Below are 27,987 nucleotides of genomic sequence, written 5' to 3'. Positions count from 1 at the left end.
TATTACAGGCTGAAACACGGGGAGTGAGCAGCAAGCTGGTGTGTGCAGCCAGCAGAGCGTGATGCTGTCTCACTTATGCTAGACCGTCAGCCTGGGTAAAGGCATGTTCACCGGGGAGAAGTCAGGGAAAGCTTAGAAACCTGCTTAAAGTTACCTGCAACTCACGTGGCTCGGGAAAAGAAGCGGTGTGGATAAACTCAGAGTTTCTGTTGATGCCACGCACGTCCCGGAGGACTGCGAATTATCGGCTGCAGCCACCCATAGAGAAAAGCAGCAGCCCTGCAAAGGCTGAGGGGGGAACTGAAGGGCTTCAGCCAGCAATCTGTCTTTTTTCACCAGTGACCAAGTGCGCTCAGAGGCTCCTTCTAATGTTCTCACAACCCCCCGTGGAGCTAATGGTTTAGTCATGGGTTATTCATACGAGTAAGCCAGGGACTGGCACGAGAAACTTGTCCGCTTTGTCGTAACTACCTTCCTAAATAGCTCATGCTACAGCTGAACTTTTCCCCTTTCCACGCAAGCCCTCTGACCGCTCAAGCCCTTTTTGCAGCCGGGCTGCGCCCGTTCGGATGACAAGGCACACAAAGCCCGTCGCAGACCGCTCGTCGAGCTTGGCCAGGGTGCTGCCAGAGAGCAGCACTTCATAACTCTTTATAGTTACAGACTACAGTTTCCCGGCCTCGCTGGCGGTGTCGGTGTGAGTCATTCGTATTAATAAGCGGGCTGGGGAATGCGGAAGGCTCGTCCCAGCTGCTGTGTCACAACAAGCAGCGGCTCCGCCGGCACCCTGCCGCTCCTGCGGATCAGTGCTCCCTCGAGTGGGATGCGGGCGGAGGGCAGCCTGCCGAAACACTAGCCCGCTCTCCTACCTTGCTTCAGTTCTTTTTTACCCCCCCTCCGCGTGTCAAAAGTTTTTCTACGTCTTTCCTGGCACCGGAGGAGAGCTGAATCGCAGCGAGGTGCGTGAGTCACTCGGGCTTGCAGCACCTTCTAGCCTGGGCAGGGGAGATGCTGAAGGGTGAGCAAGAAGTGGCTAACTGCTCTGCGGCACTCGCATGCTGACATTTCCTCAGCACCCCTACCAAGCAAAGGAAGCAATACTGCTAGAATAACAAGAAGGATCTTCCTGCATTTCGTCAGCCTTTTTTTTCCTCTCTTTTTTTTTTTTTTTTTTTTTTAGCTCACCCAACTGTTTACTGTTTAATCTGTAGCATAGGAAGACTTATTGAGGAAATTTTGTGCTTCTGATACAATAACAAACAGAGTGAACCTCATGGGGCAGTGCCTGCAGTGAGTGGCAGAGCACAGCCAGCCCATGGGACGGGCTGGGGACAGCAGAGGCTGTATTGCAGGCAGGAGCCCAGAGAGCGTGAGAGCAGCTGGTTGGAGACCAAGGACCAATTTGTCCAGAAAAGGAGGAGTTTCATTAAAGCTGATTAATCCAGCAAGTGATTTAGCTCAACACTCCAGAATGGGTTTTATTATCCTCCTTATTAACTATTCTCATTATTGTCATTAATGTTACTATAGTACCAGTATTTTCTGTTTCTTCATGGACTAGGAAGGCTAGAAGTCTTGGGCTAGATACCTTAAGATTCATCCAGTTTTGGCAATCCAGGTACAGATCCTGGTACGTACCCAGCACAATCAAGATCAAACTCCGGCTGTACAGTGTTAGAAAAGCTTGGGCAACAGTGCTTCGGTTGAATTATAAAGTGAATGTTTCATCATTGCGAAAGAATATTGTGTTTCAACGTGGAAGGCTGTGACAGTTTTCCAGCAGTTCCCTTTTTGCTCCTTTCTTTACTCAAATGAACTTCGCACAATTTCAAAATCCTGGGCACAGCAAAAGTCGTGCTTGGGCCTCGGAGCAAGAAAAATAATCATCCCTGGGGTCGGTTGTTCTCACCCGTGTTTCTCAATAGTGTTTACATAGACTGGTCATTCGAAATGTCCAAACCCGTCTCTTTTCTTTTTTTCCCGCCAAAATTTATTGCACTTTCTCTCTTAACTGAAATCGTGAGGTAAAGGGAAAAATAACAACTTGTTTTCTGCCATGGATTTTACTTTATCAGTCCTTGCAGTTCTCTGAGAAGGAAATCCATAACTCTTTTTTAGCCTGATACTATGTGAAAATTGGGAAAAAAGAGGGGAGTGGGGAGGCAGAACCATTGTTCCAGCCCCTGTGAGCAGTGACAGATGTAGAAAGCCTGACATATTAATTGAATGTGGTACACCACAAAGGATATGGCCCTTTTTCTATCACACCACACCAGGTCCTCGCTTCTGCCACTAGGTAAAGAAATGAGGATTATACTGAAACCTCCAGTGGCGTGCTCTGCATGCTGAACACATTCAAATGTTTACCGGCTCTGCTTTTAATGATGGTCTCATTTTCCTAATGGCCTCTTCCAGGTTACGGTCTGGGCTTGGTGTCAGGAGTAGAGGGTAGGAGCATTTCTAAGTGTCTTGCTGCAGTGCAACCCACAGAAAAACATCCCTCCATCTCTTTTTCAAATCTAGGACTGCATCAGCAAGGCTGTAGTTTAAACTTTTATTCTAGCAAGATTCATACTATAAGGATGGATTTGCTGGTTTTACTGAGGGTTCGATGCAGGTTCATGTGTGTTGGCTGGGTTAATACAGTGCTATCTTTTGGGCAGGGGGACCAAAACGAGACCTCTTGGATTGTCTTCTATTAAAGAGTGCACATATAGTTTTTAAAGGGTGCCTATATAATTACATGATATCGCCCCACCCCATAACTTCTTTTAACTTCTTAAGGGCGTTAAACTGTCCTGTAAGGTTTCCTAATAATTTTGCCTGCAAAGGAAGACGGAATAACCAATCTTTTTGCAGGACTTTTATGGGGCTCTAAATAGCATGAAGCATAATATTTTCCACAAGGGCACTTTTTCCTCATTTTTCCTTTTGCTGCAAGATCTAATTATTTCAATATGCAAAGAAGGTTACTCCTGGTTTTGCCTTTGTTGTATTTTTTATTAATTAATACAGGCAATAAAGACTTGTGGTACAACATTTTGTTGGTTTCTTATCAAATGGAAATGAACTCCAGCAGAGCACTTTTACAACATGGAAAAATACACTGTGCATACTTTCTTCTTAGTTCTAATATGCCAAATAGTGCCCAGCCATTGTCGGCTTCTTCCTTTGCAAATGCTAAATAAAACTGTAGCAAGATGCTCTTCCTGCTCTGAAGGGCTTCCCTGCCTGGACCCGTGGACACCTATACCTAAGCATACAGCTTCTCATTGAAAGTTAGTGGCTCTGATTTGCCTCGTGATGGGATTTACGTCGGTAGACTCCTAAAGTCCCTGGCGCTGTATGTGAGCGGAGGGGTGAGAGGATCAGAGGCTCTCTGTTATCCAAGTCTACATCTGCAGTCTCACGCCCTCAGCGTATGAGACTTCCCTAGGAGTAAATGTTTGTCTGCAGAGGGTGCTGCGTGAGGAGCGGGGTAGCAAGTTGATAATTACTTCAGCCCTCTAGGATTGGTGGCATTAGCAGAAGTGGTCATATACTAGAAGTAACTCTGTCAAAGACACGTTTCTCTGGGAGGTGCACAGTACCCAACACTGCCACATACTTTCATTCACTCACCCAGCAGAAGAACCTATCTTTTCACGATAGCATAAACTATGTTGTTACTGCATAGGGGAGAGAGAAAGTTTTCCAGCACTTTTGCAGACTGCCTGAACTGTAACAAAGAGTTAATTTGTGTCAGCATTCTAAAATACTAACTGCATCTTGTGAATAGGAAGTTGAACTAAAGCTCATAAAAACCTTGGCTTACTAGAAGAAAAAACTTGCACAATGTCTGATTTACACAGCCTTGTCTCTGTTTGAGCCTTTTTTCACTTAAAAGCCTTGAGAAACATTGCGAGACCTGAACACAGGAATTCCTGTGAAGCAAGGGGTAAAATATCTGACAGAGATGAATACACTGCTTTGGTAAGATCAAGAGATTCTATCCTAGGCCAAAATATTGGACTGAGTGTTTAACCAGTCACGCTCAGCGTAGTGATGTGTTGTGATGACAGTCTTAGCAAGGACTTAGGGTTATGGCCGGCTTGCAGATCCCCCAGATTGGCTTGCCCTTTATCACGTGGCCATTAATAAGAGATTGTTGGATGGCAGCTCTGCCTTGGACCGTGTTTTACCACGAGAGCCAAGCTCCAGGTCTGAGGTAGCTCTCTGGTGGGAAATAAAAGTATCTTCCCCATACGGCCGGTGTATGCAATACAAATAGAAAATAAACTGCATTTTTTTCATGACTAGAAAATAATCATGGTTTAGTTTGACTGCTAAGGCATGACCCCAAAAGAATAGTGTGCTTATCTTTAAATGCATATGAAGGCCAGTGATATTGGCAAGTTTATGAAAGTAATTTATTAACTGAAGAATTTGACTTCAGAACACAGAACGAGTATCTGCATCATCCTGTTATTTGAGAGGGGAGAGTCTATTCCTAAACCAAGAGTGGCAAAGAAATTACTGTTCTTGGATTTAGAAATAGACATACTTGTTTTTAAAAGCTAAGCAGAAGCAATTCTAAGGAAACGGCAAAGGCATCTCTCTGTAAAACTATGAATTTGTTTCACCAACAGGAGAAGCTCATCTGACTTTGACACCCTGCCACATGCAGAGGGGATACGCTGGGCCCCAGCGGTCTCTGCTGCACCTCCGAAGCGGTGCCTGGAAAGCCGGGCAGGGGTGTTAGCCTAAGGTCCCCTTGTCCTGTTGTGCAGAGCAAGGGTGAAATGCAGAGAGGGCTCGGGAGCTAAGGGGGAATGCCACCTGCAGGAAAAAGTTAGGGTGGGCTGGTGCCCTGCAGAAACTGCCGACTGCGGTGCCTCTGTAAGTGATAATTCGAGGTTGCTCATCGCTGTGACAAGACAGAGAAACCTGTCTTCCTCCTGCACGCGTGGGGCAAAGATTTGCACGTAGGAGGCTGCCACAGAGTACCTGGCTGGCCCTGGTAGCTCGGTGCAGAAGGAGGAGGCTGCACCACGCAGCTATAACAACCCCTGTCAGAGGCTTGGGCTGCTTGTGCCGAAATGCGTGGGTGCCTTATGGGCTGCTGGGCGAGGGCGGCAGTACGGGTCAGCAGCCCCGGCAGGAGGGCAAGGAAGAAGTACCTCTGGCTCTGGGTAAGAGGACGGATGGAGGCTGGCTGGAGAGGGACCACCCGCTCTTTGAATCCAAATCCTGCCTGACATTTCTGTCTTCCCCATGCCAGCACAGGCCTCCCGGACGCAGGGTGTGAGTTTAAACTGGGGTGTGCAGCGTTTCGGGTGGGGTGGCTGCCATGAGCATCAGGCTGCGCACAGAGACGAGGCACTCCAGCATGCAGTGGGGGAGCTCAGGACAGGACCCCTTCACTGCAGGGGCATGAGCCTGATGGATTTTCTGTGTTCCTGCAGATTGCAGTGTGCAAGGATGTGTTTGCTCAGATTTTTTTCAATTTTCATTTATTTACTTGTGTTTTCTGTTTGTTTGGTTTTTTCCTAAAACAACTCTGATTAATAGTCAGCTCACCCGCTCACTCCTATTCCTTTCTCTGTGCTTAGTCAATGGGGCAAGGTATGATGGAAATTTTTTTAAACAGAGGGTGATTACAGCCTAGAACTCATTGCCATAAAATACCATTGAAACCAAGAGTCTAGCAGGATCCTTAAAACAGCTGTGTCTGTATATACATAACAGTTTCTTAATATATACCAGCCAGGTAAAGAAAAAAGAAGCTTTGGAAGGGTTAAATTCTCCCTGCGTCTCTCACTGCCATATTTCAGAGCACAAACCGATCTCTGTTAAAGCTTGGAAAGAAAGCTTCCCATGTAAGCAGGTCTGTCATCTGCAAAATGAATTGTGGCTTCCTCCATGACATCTGGTACTGGCCGGAGAGAGACAGGCCAGTGGCTAGGTGAATCACCGGTCTGAGAGAAGGACAAGAAAACATTACATTACCTCATTACTTCTTCTGTCATCTTAAGAGAACGGATAATATTTGTATAGACTTGAGTCAGCTTTCCAAATAGTAAATGAGTAGTAGGGATATCTCCTCTCCTGAAGTATATTAATGAACTGTATGGGGTGACAACAGTGGCGGCGTTTGGAGTATAGCACCTACAAAGGTCTGCAGTATGTTGGTGAAGTCCCTGCATGCACCAGCATATCCGCAGTGATACTGAATGCAAGACATCTCATTCTTGCTGCCAGTGCAAAGGAGACTAGAAATTATATATACAGATTCCCAATGTAATCAATTTTCAAAAGAAAAGCCTTTTCTTCCACTTAGGTCTCAGCAAAGTAAGGCCAGGCTTACGACCAAGATAATACATTTTAGTCCAAAACATCAAATTCTCTATAAAGATGTAGTCACACAATTGAAATAGGAAACAAGAAAGGGCATAGAAGAACTGACTGTGAAAGCAGGGAAGTAGAGAGTGATGGTAGCTGCTACCTGGTAGAATTTCCAATGAATACTGTCCGCAGGGCTCACCACTTCTGCTTGCAAGTGAAACTCTCTGAAATTGGGTAGTTTCACTTCACGAAGACCTGTGAGAACATTTTCTCCGGCTTTGAATCTCTCTGGGGTTTTTTTTTTCAGCCTGTGCTTTTTGTTTTGAGTTTCTGATTCCAGTGAACCCAAAAGCAGTCCTAGTCAGGGGCTTGGGGCTTTTTCTTTTGCCTTCTGAGTATTTTGTCTTGCAGTGTGTTTTCTGGTTTCACACTGAAGCTGTGATTTTGAGATGTGCTCAGAAGCTGCCCTTAGGTAGGGTTTTGACAGTAAGTTGAAAGGCTTGCCTCTCTTACAAATCTTTCCATGAATGCAGTGCGAGGAAACTTGAAACCTGTCAAGTTTTATGTGATTTGCTATAAACATTTGACTCAGGCAAGTGAAAGTACTTAGGGCAAGCCCTGAGATCCTCATCAAATCAGCAACCTCAGAAGGCATTGACCCAGCTCTTCAAGTGCCTTTTTGCGGTCTTTAAAAGAGAAGGATGACCGTTTGCACAATACCTTGCATGTTCGGGGCGGAGCGGCACAGTGCAGGGCCGAGCATCTGTTTCCTTTGTGACAAATGTCTTGCACCTTCTCAGCCCTGGCACCACCTGCATCTCTCACGAGTCCATTTTCTAGCCGGTTTGATGGCATACACCTGCGCCATGCGGGCCAGACGCATGCCTCGGAGGTATCGGGGCATTTACAGAAGCCTTGAACAAGCACCGAAGGATGCCGAGCTCCATAAGCGTTGTTAAAGCGCCTTGCAGTTGCTTGTTTTGGCGAAGGCAAGCGCTGCAAGCGTGCTGAGCGGGGGCTGAGAGCGGGCTGTCACAGCCTCTGCAGTGGGCAGACCAGCCTCCTTGCCTGTCAGCGCTCAGGTCTCTATTTATACTTGCTGCAGTATCAAAGGGTAGTGGAAGGCAAGCTGGCACAGCAAAATGAAGGCTTTCATCTGTCTAGCAAGGATAACACGGACAGATGCAATCGCATGGGTGTAAGTCACCGCCAGCCAGCCCCTGGAAGACGTCAGTACACACCGTGGTGGTGAGCGGGGGCGGGAGACATACCTCTGGGTTTTCACTACTGTTATTATACAGGCTGGGTAGATTTAAGCTAGCACTGCTTTACTCCCACATGCCTGCAGGCACGCTTCCCCTTTTCTCTGCAGACATGACCAGGAGAAGAAAGCGTGCCTCAGAGCTAATTCTTAGGATAATATCCTGGCTCCACCCAGACAGGGACAAAATGGCCATCAACTGCAGTGGGGCTGGGTCTGTCCTTTAAGAATAAAGAAACCTGCACGAAGACCATGAAGTCATGAATAAGACAGGAGGTGAACTCTGAATGCCAGTGTTGACATGGGGGCCGAAAGAAACGTAGCATTAAGGTGCAAGTGTAATTCATATGACTCCAAGTAGCAGAACTATGGCTTGAGAATGAAAGTTTTTGTCTCTTTTACTTAGGAAATATCGGCGTGGAACAATTCTTTATGGCATGTCATGCACGTTGTAGAGGGAGCTTTGAGTTGGCTGGGATTTTTTCTCTGGTTGGTAGCTGTTGGTTTGTACTTAGCTTGTACATCAAGGGTGTACACCTCACCCAGAGGACAGATGAGGTGTATTTCCTCTCTGAGCAGTGAGAAGAGACTCTGAAAGAAGCACTCTTTAGCACATACCATCTCCTGGTCTTATACAGGACAGAGAGGGACAGGACTTCCGTGGGTGCAACCACAGCTTTGGAAAGCAAGCCTGAAAGTGTTTTCCAAGTAAGAGGCAACGAGGAGGAGGCCTCACCTGTGCGGTCAGTCTCCACACGGCAAGGCTGCTGTGGCTGCTGACCGTCTGTCCACGTTGCACATCATTCTGAGCAGGATACTGATATGAGACTACATAGAATAGAATAGAATAGAATAGAATAGAATAGAATAGAATAGAATAGAATTATTAAGGATGGAAAAGACCTCTAAGATCATCGAGTCCAACCGTCAACCCAACACCACCATGCCCACTACACAATGTCCCTAAGCACCTCGTCTACACGTCTTTTAAATACTTCCAGGGATGGTGACTCAACCACTTCCCTGGGCAGCCTGTTCCAAGGCCTGACCACTCTTTCAGTAAAGAAATTTCTCCTAATGTCCAGCCTAAACCTCCCTTGGCGCAACTTGAGGCCATTTACATGCTACGCCCAGCACATAGGAAGTGCAATTTATTTTACAATACAGTTACTAGATAATATCAGACTTCTGTAAAATGGTTCTGTTTTTCAGGACCAGTATGTAAATGAGCTTTGGGGTTTGCATAGGTCGGGTGTAACAGAATTCATATCTGGAAGATACACTCAAGTTAAGACCTCGTTAACCCCATTTGCATGGGGGTCGGCAAATCAGTTACTGCAATAAAAAGTGGTTTAATTGATCCTATATACATCATTCAAATGCTTTGCAAAGAAATTTAGTACCTCTTTGTCCATCGCATCTCTGTGGACTCCAGGGCAGGGAGCTGCCGAGGTTACTTCATGCGGGGTCCTAAGCAGACCTACATCCACCAGATCACTGAACACGCTTCTACACCAACCTGATTCCTGTTCTGTTGCCACCATTTCATCTGAACCCAAGCTTGGGGGCCAGATAGCATGTGGAAAGTGTTCTGCTCATGACTCCAGTTAGGGAAACAGGGTGAGCCTGGCAACTCGTCAGGTAGGTCACCCTCTCGCTACAGAAAGGACAGCACAGAGAGCCACCGCGTGGCTTGCCCCCCACGTGCTTTCTAAGGACCTCCACTAACGCAGCCTGGAGAGATGGCCACCTCTGGGAGGAAAAAAGGCACTTTAGTCTCTGCACCGATTCTCTCTTTAGCTTCTGCACCAAGCCTGTAAAAAGTGATAATATATGGTGCTAAACACCCACACATTTTTTACCCTAAGCATAAAATAACTTGCATATTGAAACCAAGATTCATGTCTCATATACCAACAAGAACTTATTCTGGCTGTACCTCACTGCATTGGAGAAAATGATTTGCTTTTCTAAATGAAATGGGGTGTTTCAAGTATAGTTTGTTGGGCTATTGTGGAAACTAAAGAATGTGAATGGCTTGCCTAGGTAAAAAGAAAAAGTGACAGGATAAACTTCTTGAGTTCAAAAGTGGTGAACCACTTAAGTTTTAGTGTAACAATCAGAACTTTTATTGTTGTGGGGTTTTTTTCCTCCTAATAGGGATTGCAATGCAAATTGTCATCTTCATGTTTCACACACAGTCCAAACAACTTTGAGTACTACTTTTGAGGAGTGATACTATTTTGTACTGATGTTTTTAGGTGCATCTATTTTACACTATGCAGCAGAAAAGGCACATTAGCCCCAAACAGCTTCTTTCCTTTACTACGTAGGAATAATCTTTACCAGTATGAACACTTTTATACCTATATAAGTCCATTCCCATTTGGGAGAGTGTTCTGCTGTAACTAGATATGTACCAGCACGAAGAGGGATTTACAGCTCCGCTGTGGGATGAAGTTATGTTATTAGACAGATGCCTATACGAGGAAAGATGATTTAGGTTCACATTTTACTGGGGCAATTAAAGCAGCCCAGTATTTTGTGTACATTGCACCTGATCCCAGAGCCAACGAAACCAGTGGAAGGGCCTGGCTGACATCGTTGGGTGTTGGATGAGACCTGTGATGGCTGTTCTCCTCCAGATAAAGGTGTTAACAACCTGAAGTCACATCGCTGACGGCCCAGGTCAGCGGTCCCTTTTCGCACAGCTGTCCTTACACCCTCGCACACCTAAGATATGGAGGGGTGAGGCTGGCTCCCCCTCTGTGCCGCAACCTGCCTTTCCTTTGGAGTGGCGTCCCGGCGCCTTCTGCCCTTTTTGCCATGCTCACAAGAGCTGCTGAATAAAAAATGGCACTGTGCAAGTTAGAGATCGCATTTTCAGCTGCCTGTTGACGGTCCGGCTCCTTTTTACAGGTTGATTAGGCAGCCCCCTCCCGCTCCTTCCCTCCCTCTGACAGCTCCATGCTTCGGGCATGTCCCCGGCCCGTGGAGACGGGCGCAAAGCAGCTCCATAGCCCCGCGTCCTCCGGGTTTCGGTGTGTTGCTGCTTTGACTAAACCGCACAGTTGGAGATCAAAAGCGCTATTTAAACAGAAGCGGTTGGAGGTTTTTCAGGCTGTCTCATCTCCCCTTTCAGCCTTCAGAAAAGCCCACTCTAGCCAGAGGGATTAGGAAATACAACAGACCCCCGCTGTGTCCGAGGGGATTAGGCGGTGTCGTACAAGCTCAGGGCAGCGGCTGGACAAAGAGAACGCCCTTGGTCTGCCTGCTGCTTTCGTGGAGTCCTGCAAAGGGCATCGGGGAGCCAAGGCTGACCCTGCTCCCTGCTCGGGCTCTGGGCGTCCTGCCATACGGCTGGGAGACAGCTTCCCCATCGGGCATCTCCACCCATCCTCCCCTCTGTTCAGAAGTAAGAGCAAAATCTCATGTTTTGCTCCACGGTACCTATGGGTAAATAGGAGCTCCTTCACGGCAGCAGTGGGGTTTGGCTTCACAACCCTGGGCCAGCTAAAGTAAGTAGAGGGAGGAGAAATGGTCTTTCTTGGTAAACAGTTTTTCCACACGGTTTTCATCTTCAGCTTATAAATTATTCTCTCCCTGTCAGACATGCTCTCATTTATTCTTTGCTAATTTCTTCAGCAAATACTGCTCAGTCTCCAGCTTGTTCATGAACAAATCCTGGTACACCTGCAGTCCCCACAGGAGAGACTTCCCTGCATGAGTTGCGCAGCTGCCGACCGAGCAGCACGCACAGCTAACCCAGGCAACACGAGGTGCCAGCTCGGTAGGTTTTCTCCCATGTACATGACTTAAGTAATTGCGCATTCCTGCCTAAAACTGTAGCCTCCTCTGAAGGCTCAGGCTAATACAACTTGTTCACACAGCCGTCTTGGTAAAAAAACATCCAAAACATGATTTAACAGAAATTTGTTGTCAGATTCCAACTTGGTTTTAGGGAAAATCTTTTCACTGTTCCCCAAATTCCTTTCTGTCTGAAGTCCCTCACTTGTTAACATCTCAGTCCCTTTTCTTGCAAGGTCTTGTTGGAATTTTTTTTTTTTCTGCAGGAAATACAAGCAACATTAAGGCATCCCTTATGTGAAACTGCAGTTCAAAGAGAGATTGAAATCAGAATTAGAAAAATAACCTATGTAAAAACATTAGCTGTCCTGTTTTAGGAGATAATTAGCTGTAGCAAAGTTTCCCTCACTTATTTTTCCTTGGTGAGAAAAAGAACTACCTTGTCATTGAGGTTTTTATAAAATGCTGCTGTTTGCAACATTTGCCGCGAACAAATTAACCCAAACATTTCTAGTGTATGACTTACATTGCTAATGTTGTTGCTAGTTTTCATTTCTGCATCTGGAGACCAAAATGCCTTCAGTTATCACACAGTGAAGGGGTAAAAAATGTGGATCATATGTTTGACTGCTAAGGAATATGCATGAAAAAAATCCATACCAAGCATTTCTTTCCAGAACCCAGCACAGAAGGGAGGATGAGAAAGTCGGGAAGGGAGCAAGAAGGGGAAGAAGTATTTTATTGTGTGGCAGAAGCAGCGTGCCCAATTTAGCCCTTATATTAGCAAAGGTACTTTTCCTCAGCAAACCTCTGGGACATAGTACTATTTCCACTGGGTACTGCATTTTCCAGCTTGAATATGGCATACTCCCAACCAATTGTAGCTGACACGATTTCGGGGGATCGGTGGGTGATGGAGACACCAGCCCCAGCTGCTGACATTTGAGACACAGGTGCTTGGAGCTGCCTTTGCCAGCCAGCCAGCCAGAGCCAGAGTAATGCAATATAGGCAACTCCCACAGGTTGTGCTCCGAGAATAATCCACTGGCATTTGTTCGGGTTTTTTTAGAGGCTCGGTGTTTGAACTAAGTCCCCTGTTGTTCATAACGTCATCCTACCGGCTTATTAAATTATCGACCTTTTCTTCACTGGTATCTTCCCACTTTGGTTAGAATTAAAGGATACAGGTGGCCAAAAGAAACCATGCTTCTGTGCCTAGCACCTGGTACCGGCCCCCTTTGATCATGATGTCTGCAGCCTCGTCCCTTTCCAGTTGATACAGAAAGTCAGAAAGGATGGAAGGACTGGCTTCTTGTGGTGCTGGTATGCAATCCTACTCTTTAATTTCTAAGCTTGCAGATAGTCCTGAGACAACACGTTGTGTATTTCGTCCTTTCTATGGAAGTGGTGAATACACCTACAAGGTTTCTGATTTTTTTTCTGAAATCTCAAGTGTAATACACTGTGCATAGGGTGCCACGGGATCAACAGGTGTGTGTTTCTGTGGGTTCCTGCTTTCCTTTTTCCAGCCTCTCCTAGAAGGCTTCTGCACAAGACAGCCTGTTAGTTTAATTTTGGTAATGCAATGAAATCAGTGCAAAGCTCGAAGGTGGTGTGTGCTGGGTGTGGGAGGGAGAACAGAGGTAGGAAAAAGAGTAGTATTTCTAGAGCAGTTTCTTAACTTCTTACATTTTCATGTTTAGCGTACACTAATAGATGTGAAACTTGGTAGGCAGCTTGTGTCAGAGTTCTGATGCATGTTATGATGTGGTAGATAAAAAGTGATGAGGATATTAAGCTAAAGGTTTGGTTCAAGTACTAAAGATTATACCTGCAGGATTTTTTTTTCTTTTTTAATCCTACTATAGCATTACCTTTCAGTGTGCCTTATAAGACATAAATAATACTAATCATGCTGGCTTGCGCTTTGCAGGGGATATCAGCACAGCACGGGGTACGTCCTCCAGCAGACCAGAAGCCCTTTGCAACATCAGTAGTTACTTTCGTTGTGAGACTTAGTGTTGGACCTTTATGTTACTATGCCTGAGCCCCATGCAACTTTAGGATGCTAGCATGAGACTTTTTTAGTGTTGCTATTTGGGAGATAGTTGGAACTGAAGCATACCAAGACCTGTCTCAAGCTACAGCAGATGCTAATGATGTGATCAGTGACATCATAAATGTTCTTGTCACGCTGTTAAGGAATTGTTGGGGAAGCACTTAGGATAGGGATGCACTGAGATCTACCTCAAACACTATGGGTAATTATGCTGTGTATATTAATTCTATTAAATCCAAATGCTCTCATCATATTGTTAATGTGGGCCTTCCCCACAACCAGTGTAATGTGGTGAAAAGCTCTCATGCTGCTGGGGCTGTGGGAAACTTCTCATGAGAATTTGCTGTGTTTTTTTCTGGGTAAGCCTTGCTTCGCTGGGAAATTTCAAAAAGTTAATTTGGGTTGTTTGATTGAAAGCGTGCAAAACCACTAAAAATCTTCTTCATGGAAATTTGGGGCTTATGGTAAAATTTCAGATGGAAGCAGCCCGCATTCTGAATTCAAGGCAAGTCTAGTTTGATGCCTTTAAAAAGCCAAGACATGCTGTCCTAGGCAGAACTAGTGAAGGCTGATTTCCTACAAACATGGGTCTTGTGGCTGCATTCTCTAACATCTGATAAGGCTTTAATCTGATCAAAGGTTTTTCTCTTCTTGAGGAATCTCTAAAATCTCTCTCGGGCACCCTTCAGCTGGGAGCGCTGAGAGAGCCTCTCTGTTACTGCCATGAAAGCCATAGGAACTTAAGACCACTTCTGCTCTATCAAATTTAGTTAAAGTTGGCCCACAAACCAGAAGAGCTAGGGGAAGTACAGAAAAAATGTGAGCGATCACATAAGCACTGCCTCCACAAAAAAGCAGGCTGATAAAGGAGCTTTGCAGTTCAGTTTGGCATGCACTGGGCCAAAGTGATACACAAAGATAGTCAAACACATTCAGAAGCTGCTTAAACTACTCTGGGAATAACATGTTCCTCATCTTTACAGATGAAGAACCAGGGAAGAGTGGTCATATCAGAAGTCTGGGGGAGAGAGAAGTGGAAACAGAACTTTTTGACTTACAGTTCTGAGCCCAACTATCTACAAAATGATCTCTTGTTTACTTTGGATTTTAAATATGATCAAGTAGATGTTTTCATCAGAAAGTTACCTTAACGTTACACTCATCATTTCAGGGCCTGGATATTGTACATCTCAAACAGCAAACCATAACAAAAATGCAGGAAAAAATGTTTTCCAATTACTTTTGAGCAGCAGGCAAACTTGAAAATATTATGAGCCGTTTGTGGACAATATGGGAACAGGAAAAAAAATAAGAATAGCTGACAAACAATTTGTGATGCAATACTCGTTCAGCTCATTAAAATTTTGGACTCAGGAGGAGCAGTGCACTAGGGTATTCTCCAGCCTGGCTTAGCACCATCTTGGCAGTAGGTGATGCTTTGCCTCTCCCTGTGCCAGAAGAGCAAGGGGGATGGCCATGGGCAGGGAGAGCAGGAGTTCAGTTCAGGAGTACAGTTCAGTCCTGTCAACCCAGCTGGAAACATCACTTCTTGGAGACTCCCTAAAAACCAGCAAAGCTGGAGGTTGGTGTCATGGGACAAAGACATGTGAGAAGAAACTATGCATCCATTTAGAATTGTTTCTTCTTTTTTTGCAGAAAATATTTCAAAAGGAAAGCTTCATTTTCCTGAAAATTTCATTCTAGGGCTATATTTTTTTCCTGCGTTCTCTGGTGTTGATCTGCCACAGCACTGGGCACTGCCAGAAAAGCTTGCAGTTGCAGCTCTGCTGCACTGCCTTTGGCACGGCTCCACCTCTGCTGACAGAGGCTAACCTTTGGCCAGGCAACTATCAGACCAGGGGCAGAGCGTGTTTTGCTTTTCCCATATCTAACTTCTGAGTAGAAACTCAGGCTGGTACCTCACTTGTTTGCAGAGATAGAAGGCTTCTCCATAGTATAGCCCAAGCAACCTTGAGCAGCAAAGCTTGGTGCAGGGTTTTTGCTAATACTGGGGTGAAAACAGGCAGTAGGACCTGCCCAGCAACAGTGTCAGGAGCCGTGGCTCTGCCACAGGCTCTGGTGCTGCTGGCTGTGAGGGCAGTCACCCCCTTGCCTCCTCTGGTAGCATCTCCATTCAACCAGTCCTGCCTTGTGCCTTCGCTCCAGCTTGTGCAGGGGGACTGCATAGCAAAATCGTGCTATCCACATCCCTGCAGCCATCATGCTGTGGGATGTCAGTGGCTGCTGCACAGACTGGAGAGGAGGTGAGCAGCTTGGATGTGCCCTTGGTGCCTAAACGTAGCACAAGCACTTCCTTAATAACTGCTTTTAGGTGGAGTAATAAAAAGCGAGCAAGATGGAAGCTCAGCCTTTCCTCTCCCACGCGGCCAAGCCTGTACCGCACGCTTCTTGTTTTGCTCATCAGCGGAGGGCTGCAGGAAGGAGATAGGTCTGTCCCCTCCACGGCACCCTGCCCAGGGTGCACCTGAAGCTGCCCTCCCCGGGGGAGAGAGCCAGGCGGCCCCGGGGCGGCCAGAAGGACCAGCGCCGCCCCTCGCCCCGACTTTACGGGGAAGCTGTCAGCCTAAGCGGAGGCATCCTGTTTGTTGAAAAACAAGTGACAGTTGATGAAGGGTTGCAAGAGCGAGCAAACCGCAGCCCCTGCGCGGGGCTGATAACAGCCCTGCGCTGCTTTTGCAGCAGTTCCGTCCCCGCCGAGCGCCGGCGGGGGGGACGGCGTGAGCCTCGCCGGCGCTTTCCTGTTTCGCGCTTTTTCCCGCCGCCGTTTCTTGCTGTTGAGTTCTGCCACGTTTTTTCAGTTACTCGCTGGTTTCTGAAAAGGGCCCTCCACTGCTATAAACGGCATGGCAGGGGCAGCCGGGCGCCTGCTCCCTCCAAGGGGCTGAGCGGGGGGATAGGGCCCGGTGTTCAAGAAGGTGGCTGCAAATAAGTGCTCTTAAAAGTGCGTACCTGCCACAGCTTGGGGTTTCGTAAGTTTGCACCCACGCCCACCTCCCTGCCAGCGCTCCTCAGCCTGAGATCTCAGAGCACTTTATGAGGCTTTGTTTAAGCCCACATTCAGAGCACTTCTGGAGGAGACCAGAACTGGTAACGCAAAGGGAAAAGCTTTTTTGGGCTCAGAGACCTGCAGTTAGGCAAACAGATCTGTATCTAAATCTCAGTGCAATGCAGACTTAGACCCCCGTTCTGCAACTATGCGTGACTTTATTGCCGTGACCATCGCTGGCTCCCTTGGGTCTGATGGGAACCCTTTTGCGGTGGTGAAGTGTGTGCATGCGTGTGTGTGTGGTTTCTGTTTGCAGCATAAGGAGCCTTGACTTTGTGTAGAACTATGTAAATGATGCTACTCACCTCTTCAAAGCTAAGCACACGTGTGAGGCTTAGAAAGCTCAAGCTCACAGATGCATGGGCTACAAAAGTGTTGGACACGTGTATCTCCCTCTGTGGGAAGCCGGGACATTCACTGGGCTTCCCATGACTTAGGTTTACTTGGTTTTGAATGTCTCACCTTGAGGTTCAGCCATGTGTTAACATAAATGGCTTTCCATTCTTTCTCTCTGATCAGAATGCTGGGGCTAGCAGAAAAGGGGTTTTCTTTTTTCAACCAAGAATGTTATTTTTCTTGAGCTGTGCATGAAACTCATCAATATTATCAGAGTGCTCTTTCTCCAGAAAGATATGTCAGGACATACTTGTTTAAAACAGCTTGACCAGCATTCTTATCAGCATCAGTTACATAATCCTGATAGTTTTTTTTCATTTGCTAAGAGATGGGCTTCTAGTAAGGAATTCGATTTTCAGGAAAAAATACACTGGAAAATTGCTTCAATAAAAGGTCAATTCACTTTGTTCTTATAAAGGAATAATAATAATGATAAAAATGTGGAAGCATTTTAATTTCAAATGCTGCCAAAACCACTAGCTTTTGAGTTTCACGGTTTTCCCTGTGACTTTGCCCTCTTTCTTTTTACTAACGTGCTCCACTGCTGTGCTAGGAGCTGTACAAATGTACGGGAAAGCACCCTGAAGGATTTACAACTGAGACACCAAACCAAAGATAGGTGAAGGGTATGGGCTTACTGGACCAGTACTGTTGAAACTTGGTTTGTGAGAAGCACGAAATGAAACAAAAAGATAAAAACGGTTTTGGCAAGAGCTAACGTCAGTCACATAAGTGTATGGAGGAAGTAAGAGAGCCCTCTGTAAGGCAAGGCTGTCTAAAGTCACCTCGCTCTCCACAAATTACTCTCCGCCCATGCTTTTACTTCTCTCCTACCTGCAACAAAAGTGCTCAAGTGTTTGGATTTTTTTTTGTTTCTATCCCTGTTGCAGCCCAGATACTGGGATCCCTCAGGCCCTCCCGGGGCTCTGTGCTGTGTGGGCTCCCTCCCCAGGCACGTGCATGTCCCTCTCCCCTCTGCTCCTTCCCAGTGCAAGACCTTTCCTGGCCCTGCTCCTTGCAAGAGCCCCGCTCTCAGTGGGAGCATCACAACATGTCACCCTCCATGGCCGCCTCCTGCCCCATCGCCCGCTCCGTTATCCCGCCGTTGAGGCGGCCGGCGCTGCCCTTTGGTCGCTTCCCCTCTCCCTCCCATCTGGTAACACGTTTTCTGGGACTGCGTGCCCCCTATCTTTCTCCCTGCCCAGACCACAGGAATGCTTGCAATTTTTCTTTGCCTTGTAGAAATCTTTCTGCAGAGCTCAGACATTAGGAAGGCATTGAAATTCACGTGCTAGCAAGCATTTAGACTGGGATCTTCAAAGGAATCTAGGCAAGCCACCACCAACAGGCTTCAGAGTAACTTGCACATCCCACTGCCTCAGTCACTCCAGGTCTCGGGGCTTGCTGCGGCGTCTCTCAGCGTAGCAAGTTGTGATGAGAAAGTGGAATTGGGATTCACGAGAGACTGCTGCTGGATCACACTTACCGACTTCAGCTTATTTGTTTAGTGCTTCAGGCTATTTTTTAAGTGACAGAAAATGAAGAAAATATACTTGCCTGTGTCATTTATTGGTAAGTAAGGGAAACATACATGACCTTCTGTATTTAGCAACCCATCTGCAGTGGTTTCTCTTTTTAAAAGATTGTTTTAGGGTACAAAATCTTCTTTCCTTTTTCAGACTTTCCTTTCCTTGCCACAGAGCATACCTGGAGAACAGGGCAAATAGTGAGCTGCTTCTTTAGCTCAGGCAAAAGCTGCTACAAACAGCCAGCATGGCGGTTTTCCAGGGCTTGTTTTCCTTGTCTTTGAATATGGAGTCAGGAGGTGAAAAACAAGCTGGCAGCTCACCGCTCTCACCCCACTTCCCACCCCATGCACCCCGAGGTGTCAGAGGAACCCCCAGAGACCAGGGTCCCACCGGGACCTGCGCCCGGCTGCTGCGAGCGCACCGGGCCCCTGCCCCAGGCGCTCTGGCCAGCCAGTGACCAGGGCTACGGCATTGCTGCCCTCGCTTAATAGAGACACTGTTGCTTTATAAGTTGTGGTAGCTTTTTATTTTGCTGGCACGGAAAGACAGTCTTTTGGTGCGTGGCTTGCTTTTGCTGAAGCCTTTTGTGCCCCCTCAAAGATAAAGAGTGGAGAAACTTCCAGGTTATCCAGACAAAGCTTTTAAAGGCAGAGTTTAAGGGTTGCAGGGTGCTTGCTCTGATGGGTTTTGAATGCTGTAGTAATAAGGATTCTTTCCATCCCTTTCCTTAGGTCATTCACTGAGAGAATTTATGGTTAGGGATTTTTCCTTCGCATTCAGCAAGTTTCTCTTCTTTTCATCTACGTCGCCTTAGTTAATGTAGACTATTATAATTTATGAATATGTGTTCGCAGTATACAATATAGAGGTATATATACACGTGTGTATGTATAGGTATGTCCATACACTATGTGTATGCACATTGTATTTTAGTTACTTTACACCCTAAATAATGCCTCTTCTGTGTTGTACACCCTCTAAGTGTTTGCAGGATGTGCTCACTGTGCCGTGTACTCATTACTCGTCCGAGGACAAGCTCTCCAAGCTGTCCTCATAAACCTGTTCCTCGAGCCTGCCAGCTACACACTCCTCAAATCACCGGCTCGCTCTGCACCGAGGGACCGCGGTGAGCGCAGCAGCCCCGCAGCCCGTCCCCTGGGCCCGCCAGGAAGGCGGCTGCAGCTGAGGCCCCGCTCACATCTCTCGCCCACGCGCGCGACTGCCGCGCCGTGCCGCGTGCAGGGGGAGCGCGCAGAGGCGCGGGGGGATGGTGGTTTTGCAGCGCATGGCTGCGGGGGGGAGCCGGGGGGAGAAAGCGGCTCCTTCTGCAGCCCCGCGATGACAGCTACGTGAGCCGGGAGCCTTGTGTCAGCCTCGACGCTGATATTTTACATCACCGCTGGGACCTTGAAGATTGGCCCAAGTCAGCCTGTAAAAAAGCCGGCCAGTGGTCCTCTGGATAAAGCCCCAAAAGGGATCTGCTCTGGGGAAGATGCTCTTCTCCCCAGAGCATCCTCTGAGGTGCTGTGACCCCTCTGTTTCGGGCACCTACTTCTGTGTGTGGATCTGCTAGGTGGACAGGGATGGAGCGAGATGTCCGGAGCGCCTGCTGCAGCGCTGGGAGGGAGCGTGCGTGAGGGCGAGGAGGAGGCGGAGATGGGAAGGAAAGGTCTGAGACAAGCTGAGATGGGACATAGAGCGCTCACAGGGGGTCTGCCCTCTGGGAAGAACCATCATTGTCCAGCCCGAATAAAGCCCAAAATACTCTGGTTTACATACCTCTTCCCTTCACCCTCTCCTTTCAATTCGCAGCTACGCTCCCAAAATCAGAGTAGGTAATAATCACTTTATTCTGAACTGAGACTAGTTCCCCTCGCTGAGCTGGGTGCTGCATAAGAGCGGATGAAAGAAAGCATCCCTGCCTCAGACAGGGATGCTTAAAAAAAAAAAAGCCATAGACAACTTAAAAAAAAAAAAGCCATAGACAACAAATGGATGTGTAGGCAGCCGAGGCAGGCTGGCAGGTTAGCTGGTCTCTGAGACAGCGGCAGCTGCTCACACCAAGTTTTTGTAGGTACCACAGCAAAGGAGGACTTGGAGGGAGATAGTGGGACAGTATCGCAGGTGTGCCACAAAGTGAGGGCAGCATAGGGAAAGGGTAGAGGCATTTGTTTGAAAAAATCTCCTAAGTGGTTGGGTAACAGCACGGGGCACCACAGGCTGAAGAGTGGTGCATTCGGCCCTTTGATCCTAAAAGGCAGGTGATAAGCAGGGTGGGGCAGGCTGCGAGCCTGTCTTTATTCTGTCAAGGGAGCACCACAGGTATGCGGCTGCGCTGCTTGCTGCCGTGTCTGCGTGGGGATCAGAGGAGGAGCGCGGCGCGCCGGGCGCTGCAGAGCTAACAGGCAGTGTCAGTGCTTCTTTCCCCGTTCCCCCGCCGGCACCGGGGTAATCCCGGGCCGTGCCTTCAATGATGAACCTGCCAGGTGTGCATGTGAATCGCGGTCCTCCCAAGCGGGTGTGAACAGTCGCTGGCTTTTCCCCAGAGGATGCAGTGCAGAGCAGTCCTTCCTGGGTGCTACAAGTTGGCACTTGGTACCTCTCCCCGCACAGGTCTCCAACGGAGCCTGCTGGTACCTTTATCTGTTGCCAACATCAGTTCGCTTTGCTTTTATTTACCCTTTCTCTTCTATCAATGGAAGAAGCTGCTCCTTAGAAGACAACCATAGTCAGTGGCTTTGACTTCATGGTGCCGTGATTAGCTTTGATTTCATCTTGTAGTTACCAGAAGTGTGAATGCAATTCCTTTTGCCCCAATGAGTTTCATAGAAAGTGAAGCTGCAAAAAGCAGCAGGTTTTCTCTTGTGGGAAGGCAAAAGCCACGTACACCACTAATTCCACCACAACCATCCCTTGGTTGCTGACGATAGGCAGGCTGGAGGTAAATGGGGTACTCTGTTGGGCCACAGATAGGGCTAGCTGACCTCATTTTTTCCAACAGCATTTCACATTTATTTTGCCTTATTCCCAACACGTCCTTTTTGCATTTGACAGAATAGCAGAGGTGCAGTGGGGCCAATCCCACCTCGCAAAATTAGCAGCCGTGCTGGGGGAGAGGAGCATGGTGCAGGAGGCTGGACTAGAGAGCTGATGGTGCGTGGGAAAAAGCTTGCATCTGCACTTGTGGATGGGCCTTCCCTGGATGGAGCACTTTTGGGTTTTTTATTTAAGTATTTTAGTCTTCTTCCTAGAAAGCATTTCTTTACTAAAATGCAGTTACAGAGCTAGGGTTGGAAAGAAGCATGACAAATCTTAAACAGTTGAAGTTCAACCAAAGCCTGCTGTAGGCATGAGATAGTTGTCCTTTGTTTTGGCCGAGGTGCACAGTTCAGACTGCAGTCTTATTTCATATAAAAATATCATCCTAAAAGGATTACCGGATTTAACCACGTATCTGCAGTCTCCTGAGCGGGCTTTGCCTCCAGCCTCCTCACTCAGAGGTCTCTGCGAAGCTCTGCCTCTCCTGATTCAGCACGAAGTCTCATACTCCAAGGCGTAGGTTCAGCTTCAGGATTTCCAGTTGGCAAGCTGGGATCAGAGCTTCCAGTTTAAGCTGCAGGGAGAAACTTACAGCTTGTGTTTTACATTTCTGACCCTCAGTAGAAGAGTTGCTTAGGTGTGAACCGTGAACTTCTATCAGTAGGTTTTAAAACAGACTGTATGGTGGTTCACTGTCTATTTCCTACCATCTAATTTGCAACACAAATGGCTTTCTCCTGATAAGGGTTTTCCACTCAGATGACCACAAAAGCCATTATTTGTTAACTCTGTCAAACTACTGTCAAAAATAGGTCTGTTTCTCTTACAGGACTAGCTAAAGGGCAAGTGTCACTATTAAACACCTCTGTAATGTGTTGCTGTCTCAGAATATTTTGTTTTCTTAACAGAAAGCCATACAGAAGATGGCTTGTATTAATGACCGGTCTGACAGAGCCATTCCACAGGGATTTCATTAAAACCTGAGAGGTATCACCTCTTCTGGAGAATTTGTCACAAAGGCAGTTTCAGACCATCCCTTTAAAGGAAGATAAATCCCTCCTAGATTATTTGTGGGTATCCCTGGTTTTCTAGATGCAAAGACACCCCTAAAAGGCAGTGTTTTAGGATGAAGGATATCCTCATCAGCTCTCAGTGCAACAGGAGGGTACAGAGAGTGCTGCTCACGCTGTCCTTATCTGGTTTGCAAAGCCGGGTCGCTTACTCTGGATGCGTTATGTGGTTGGTGCGGTGGCCTGGATGCACAGCTTCCTAGAAACCGCAGGGCAAAGGCTGCTTATTGTGTGCTTGGTGAACGCCTCCGGGTAGTCGGGAGCTTTTTATGCAGTGCTAGAGCACATATTTTAAAAAGTCCCTGAAATGCAAGTGCCTGAATTCTATGAATTACCGTGGATCAGCCTCCGGTAAGATTGCTACCAAGTAAATCAGGAAACGCACGGCGTTGCGCAGCCTGCTTGTGCGCTTTGGGCTTTGTGGTAGGCTGCAAGCGACTAACGCGGGCGCCGAGGGCGGCTCTGCCAAGGGGATTTCGGAGCAACCCCTGCTGCTCTCCGGATATGCCTTACGGAGGGTTAGGAGCAGGGGGCGGGGAGGCATTGATATGTTGATATGATGGCACCGCTCGAGTAGATGAAAGTTTCTCCTCTTGTCTAAGAGGAAGCTGCCAGGGAGCGGCCTCATTTGCCTTCAGGACAGGTGCATTCGCTTTGTGCGGGAGATGCTGTTGTGAGCTCTCCTTTTCATGCGCCTTCACTCCAAAGCAAAACAATGCAGCTGATACAGAGGAGGGTTAAATGTTTGTAGATGGTAAAAAGGCATAAAAGATGTGAGGACAGATAGCTGTAAAACTAAATGCTATTATTCCTAGTTTAAAACAAACAGAAAATCTCTCTGACCTCTATGAAACAGTTTTCCCACTATGCTGAATTAGCTATCTTTTCTTATCAGTATGAAATAATTCCTTCCCTAATGCAAACAATATGTTTGCCATAAGAACAACAAATAGTTGTGAAGCTCACACTGTAGAAATTTCTGGAGGATCAGCAATACTGACATGACTCCTCTCCTTATGAATTTGCCCCTGCCTTTTCAGGTCAAGTCTTCAAATTCAGCTCTTCAGATTCTGCATCTAGAGCAGAAAAAAGCAAGCTATGAAACCAGAGCGATAAAAAAGCAAGTGGTAGTGTCTGGACAAGGGGGCTTGGGCAAAGCTTCTCCTCTGGATGAGTTCCTGCTTGGGACAGATGTGGCAGAGATGATCGTGGGGAAGGAAAAACACAAAGAGAATCAGAGAGGGGCGAAGAAGAACCACGAGGGATAGGAGGAAAAAGGAGCACAGTTTTAGGGGAAAGGGGATATCAGCAGAAGAGGGGAAATAGAAATGGAAAAGGTGGGGAGGAAAGAAGGGGAGAAGCCACTGAAGAAGGACCCTTTGGGACAGGCAAGGAGTTGGGGCACATCTTTCCCCTCAGTATCTCCAACACAAAAATCCCCCTCCAGGCTTTTGCTTCTTTGAAATGCGAAGCAGGTTCATGTGCTCCTCAACAGCAGGAAAAGGGTCTCCCACAAGTTTCTTCCTACTGCAGCTCTGCTGCTGCACAGAAAGTTTGGTCTTTTCTGTGAATACGTGACTCGGTGAGCTTTAAAACCTAAGACCCCAGCTACAGGGTTTGCATGTTTATACTGTCAGGAGACTAGTTCCTATTATTCTATCGCTCTGATGCCACAGCTTCCTAGTCAGTACAAAAAACCGGCACCCTATATTCGACAAAGAGATTAGGTACAGCTCAGAGTCCACTTCCCAAGGCACAGGGCAGCAGAAATAAAGTTGAGTGTCCTTGCCCTTGCTGTAGCACCCCTTTGAGCGCAGGTTGGGATGACTCCTGTCAAAAGCAACTGTTGTGCTGGCTCAAGTTTGGGAATGTTTTTGCTCAGTTTTCAGGGGTGAATTGACAGCATAGTGTCACAGAAGGTATTCGGAATGAGAGTATGTTATTTCTCAATTGCATTAAAGAAAACAAAACTGTTATATAATTTTTAATGAAATATGTACATAAAAAAACCTCTTTGTGCTACAAAATCCCAAATCCCTGGTAGGAGATAAGGAGGGTTACAAAGTCGATGACGTTTACTTAAGTAGTACAAAAAAGCTCCAATTCAGAATTTGTGCATGGCCCCCTTAATCCAGTAGCACCTGCCAAAGGACATCCAATAACCCACTCTTTAGCTGGGAGGGCACACACAAAAGAGAGCGTGGGGCGCAGGACTCGTGTTACAGGCCAGCTGCTCACTAGGATCGTTAGGCTTCTGGAGGAAAAAGGGTCCAGATCGCTTTTGTGGCTTTCAACGGAGTTTATTTAAAAGCTGGGGTGGGGGGCGGAAACTGTATGTGCAAGCGCTGCAGAAGAAGAGCTAGTTTATAAGCAAGCTGAGAAGAATGTCTAGAATTGGATTTTATGCATCTTGATTATTGGTGTTAGCATGAGGTTTTAAATGTTAGGTAGTATTTATTCATTATGTACAATTTGTCCTTTCATAGGAAACAGGCTACAGCTGACTGTGGTAGGAGGTTATGGTGCAACTCTGAGTGATACACAATATTTGGTCTACTGAGGGGCACAACTTCACATTTCCAGAGGTTCCCAAGGGCATTAGGAGTCCCTCTTCCATTTACTTTTAATGGAGCTTAGGTACCAAGCTTGCTCCACATCCGTTCTGAATCCAAGGCTGGGAGCAGGTCTCGGGTCCAGAAGGACCTGGCACTGCCGCCTGCCCACAGAGAAGCCAACCCACCCGATATCGGTGGAAGTGCTGTGGAAGGAGAGCAGAAGATGGTTTTATAAGAAGAATCTCTTATTCTTCTTGTCAGATCCCAGCCTGAAACAAGTGTGGCTCTTGACTGCTTCAGATTTTAGCCACAACTGCAGATACGGTAGAGCTGGTAGTATTTTGTGCAGTCTCTGATGAAAGAAGAGCCCCATAACGTGGAAGCATAACCATACCGGGTCCAGCCAAAAATCCGTCTGGTCCCATATCTTCTCCCCGAGAGAGGCAACTGCAGGTACTTAAGGAAAACATGTAAGAAACATAGCAAGCCTGATATGATTTCCCTGACTTGGATAGGACCTTTTTCTGCCATAAACTTGCACAGTTGCTTTCAAAACTTTTGACATCCCCAGCTGACTGTAACTTAAATCATGCATTTTGTGAAAAATATAGAACCCCCGCGATAGGTGGTGCTCAGGATTTACACAGGTAGATTAAATAGCTGGTAGGATTCTTCAGCTCTATGAATCCTCCCTCATTTTTCTTAAGGTACTTACGGTTTTATTCCTCAACTAAATTGAAGAGGGCTTGGATGGATGTGTCCTCTTTGGAGATATGAATATATAATGGTTTTTTATGCAGGTCAATGAAAAAAGTAATCTATTTGTTTAGGAGAAAAGTCCCATTTTTGGAGACTGATTAGAAATGGTAGCTGCATAAAAAAATGAGGTTTTAAGGATCCTAAAGACTCTCTAACTTAAATAAACATGCAAGTGCTTGTCTACTGTGAAAATATAATGCTGAAAATATAATGCTAAATATATACTGAACAGATCTATTCAATTTTTTCATTATACGTCCTTAATGAAGTGTTCTTTTTAAAAGAGAAATGGCAAGTCATAGGCTTGGGGGGGTGTTCTTTTAATTTTCTGTGGAAGTCTAAATAACTATTTTTCTTCCACTTAATTCCTTCCTCACACACACACCAAATTCAATGATTTCTTTTCCTCCTTTTTGCCTCAGACTTTACACTGAAGAAGTTTAGAAAGCTATAGTCCCAGAGACAGAGATGCATGTTTGCTTTAATCAATCTGTAACTCATCAAAATCAAAGAAGTTTAGCAAACTGGCAGAATAGTAAAAGAGAAAAAGAAAAGGCAAATGGGAGAAAAGAATTAAGAACTCATTCAATATATTGCATTCAACAGAGAGGGGAAAAAACTGGAAGGGGAAAGTAAAACTTTAAGATAGAAATTGTTTTTTTAAGATAGTGTTGAGAGTGCCCAGATGTTCTGTTTCAACATATTTCAGATGTTTTGTGAAACTCTTCTCTATTTTTGACCACTTGTAATCCCCCCAAAATCAGTATGTTCTTCAGTGAAAGGATACACCCAATTTAAACCACTTGAAGTATGTTTAAAAAAAAAAAAAATCTAATCTACCAATTGCACTAAAGAGAAGGGGGAAAAGTTTCAGGGGAAGATTACTAAAACATCCCAATGAAAATGGTTTGCCTGAGGTTAGAAGCAAATTAATCCCAGTACATGTTCTCCTGGGAGTTTTTAGTAGAGGCACCGTTTCAGTCTGTAATTCCGATCGCTGAGCACCTGGTAACTTTAAAAGGAATGATAACTCTGGCCAGAGATAGGGTCAGCGTAACGGCACCATATTTTGTAGAAAAAGTAGAAAAAGATGGCTTGATTTCAATTTGTGCTCATAGCTTGAATATAAATATTAATCTGAACTTCAAAAGTTAGTACAGTAAATACCAAAGGGAGCAGCAAAATCACTTGGCTGAGAAATATGTTTCTTTAAATATTTTATTTGTTGTAACACTTCATGGTAAACACACTTTACATTTATTTCACAGGCCAATGCTTAAACATGAATAATCGTGGCTTTCATACCTTGGTCTTCCTCTAGGGTAGAGAGCGCAGCTGCCAGATATGGCAAATAGCTCCACATCTCACGGCTTGAGGCCAAAGGATGGTTTTTTTGCACAGGCTGTCAGGTAACAAAGCCGTGTTGGTGTGGGACCCACCAGAAGAGGTGGAAAGGTCTGTCTGGAAAATGCTCCCATGCTTTCTCCTGGCCAGGCCAGGGCATGTTGCTCCCTAGCACGGGGACAAGTCCTGCCGGGGACAGCAGTTTTGCAAGCAGGGATGTGCAGATGCTTCCTCACTGGTTCCTCAGCGCTGGTGTTTCTCCCTTGAGTTTCTGACCAGTCAAAATGGGTCTGCACTAGGTAACTAGGTTACCACCACCGTTACCAGCACGGAGGTGGATTAGCAAAACTTTCTTTGACTTTTCACACCAAACTTAACCATGGAAACAAATTGGACCCTGGTCCAGCCAATCTGGCATAAGGTTAAAGATGCCTCCTGTAGATCAAGTTTCCATTTGACGCTCTTCTACATTCTTTAGGGCAAACAGTAAAACCACTGATAATTGCCTGTTATTCAATGCACGCACGACCAACTTTCCCTCCAAGAGCCATGCATCTGCCTCTCCATTACCATCATGAGATTTATATTTTTTTGGACCAGTGGCTCTTTTTATGTACATGTCTGTTTGATGTCCTACGACAGTGAAATTTCATCTTGCCCGCTAAGCTTGTCCCGTTCAAAACCATTCATTATCATGCCATAATCACTAGAGCCTGTTCATTTGGTTTAACAGCATGTGCTCACTTGCTATTTAGAGTATACACTAATTATGTTATT

At 46.3% G+C, this 27,987-nt stretch overlaps 1 protein-coding gene across 4 annotated transcripts in view; it reads left to right on the top strand.

The window, feature by feature from the left end:
• RUNX1 (RUNX family transcription factor 1) overlaps positions 1–27,987 on the top strand; it is a 174,212-nt gene that overhangs the window by 895 nt on the left and 145,330 nt on the right. The window lies entirely within an intron of this gene.

This window comes from Calonectris borealis, chromosome 1, assembly GCF_964195595.1.
Source record: "Calonectris borealis chromosome 1, bCalBor7.hap1.2, whole genome shotgun sequence".
NCBI classification, from domain to species: Eukaryota; Metazoa; Chordata; class Aves; order Procellariiformes; family Procellariidae; genus Calonectris; species Calonectris borealis.
Note: the sequence above shows the minus strand (reverse complement) of the source record. Positions and strands in the feature narration are given on the sequence as shown.